Here is a 2,183-nt window from a genome sequence, read left to right as displayed (position 1 = left end):
TTCTTCTCTGTCATTTGGTCGCCTTAAATGATGATATCCGATCATTTCCAGCACTTTTAATCTCATCAGCGATTATTTGACACATTTGTTTTGTTTCTATTCACGTCTAATAATGCTATGGTGTAAATACTAATAATAATAAATTAGCGCACTGTGAACGTCAAATATGCACCAGCCATGTTTATTCTGCCCCGATCCTCTGCATATATTATTAGTAATAGGAAGACATGGATCAATGTGAAAGCTCAATTGTATTTTCTGGAAGAGTGATGTAAGATCCCTTAGGATTCCATGTAGAGATCATTAAACTTGGATATCCGGTTTATAATCTATAACATTAAATTTTAACACATACAATTTTTAGAAGTTTGTTTTGCATGATGTTTCAGTGGTCTTGATCAGAAAGAGCGACCTCCATCGTTAAAAAAATAAAAATAAAAAGCATAAATAAATTAACCAAAAGGATCCTCTACTGATCCTTAGCTCAGAGTTGTTTTTTCTGGGAAGCTGGGGCGATTGTTAAAACAACTGGATGGGAAGGCCTTAAACCTTGACCTTGAGGAATAGAGACAATTTGTGACCTTGACTTCTGACAGCTCATGAATAGTCATCACTGGGATTAGTAGATCAATAGCGCCATCTGGTGTTCAAAAGCAGATCTACAGCGCTTATGATTAGCTGCTATTAGGTTTAGTGCTTGTTAATGTCTAAACTTGTAACCAACTAATTTTATACTAATTACAATATTTTGGAAGATTGCTTGGCTATTGTTGTTTTCTTACCTAAGTTGTATTTTGTGCACAGTGTCGGAGTACACAATATTTTAACAATATTCTCAGGCATGCGCAAACAATATTTCATTCACTGAATTAAAGTTGTTCACCTTTTAGGGGCTTATTAAAAAGATAAACATGCTCATCTTTTCTGATCTTCGTTTTATTTGGTGGCTTTTTTAGTTTAGGGTTGTTGTTTTTTTTCTGTTTGTTTGTCTTAAATTTTGGGCCAAAATATAATATTAAATATGCAATTGTACGGAATACTTCTGTACATAGTATATATTGATGCTTACTGTATACAGATTTAATGTTTTTGCTTTTTTTACTTTGTATAATTTTAGTAATACAATGGCTTTAATTCTATCCTATTTAAATTACACAGCAATGTATGAATCAATGGGAATTATTGTGAAATGTTTCTTCTTCCAACATATATCTATATATATCTATATCTATATATATATATATATATATATATATATATATATATATATATATGTGTGTGTGTGTGTGTGTGTGTGTGTGTGTATGTATGTATATATATATATATATATATATATATACACATATATATACACACACACATATATATATAGAGGGCTGGGGGCTGTGGCAAATACAGTTCTGCATTTTTGTGCCCAGTACTTATTTAATATAAGGTGAATCTTATTGCAGAAGTTTAGCATTGGCATCTAGTGTATGAATTATGTTATATTGTGTCCAAGATTATGGTTGTTTTTGGCAATAACTGAAACCAAATTCTTTATGCACATTTCCTAATGCATAACTATCCAGAAAATATCGTAATTCTGGATAATAATTTAATGGGGGGGGGATGTATAAATAAAACAAGAAACTAATAATAAAATGTAAATAACATTAATTCACTTTCTACTATATTATTCCTCTAATGATCTAGTGTTTTATAAAATAAAATATGCATGTCCGATACAACGTAGAACAGAAATCTGAGGAAAGAGATATGTAGATGGATAGATAGATATATATATTTGATAGACAGATGAATAAATAGATAGATAAAAAGATAGATAATAGAAAGATAGACAGATAAATAGATAGATAATAGATAGATAGATAATATAAGGATAGATAGATAGATAATAGATAGATTGATAGATAGATAATAGATTGATAGATAGATAATAGATAGATTGATAGATAATAAATAGCTAGATAGATAGCTAGATAGATAGACAGATAATAGATAGCTAGATAGATAATATAAGGATAGATAATAGATAGATTGATAGATAGATAATAGATTGATAGATATATAATAGATAGATTGATAGATAGATAATAGATAGCTAGATAGATAGATAATATAAGGATAGATAGATAATAGATAGATTGATAGACAGATAAATAGATAGATAATAGATAGAT

Source organism: Hyla sarda, chromosome 5, assembly GCF_029499605.1.
Source record: "Hyla sarda isolate aHylSar1 chromosome 5, aHylSar1.hap1, whole genome shotgun sequence".
NCBI classification, from domain to species: domain Eukaryota; kingdom Metazoa; phylum Chordata; class Amphibia; order Anura; family Hylidae; genus Hyla; species Hyla sarda.
The sequence above is the reverse complement of the archived record's forward strand: the minus strand, read 5'-3'. Positions refer to the sequence as shown.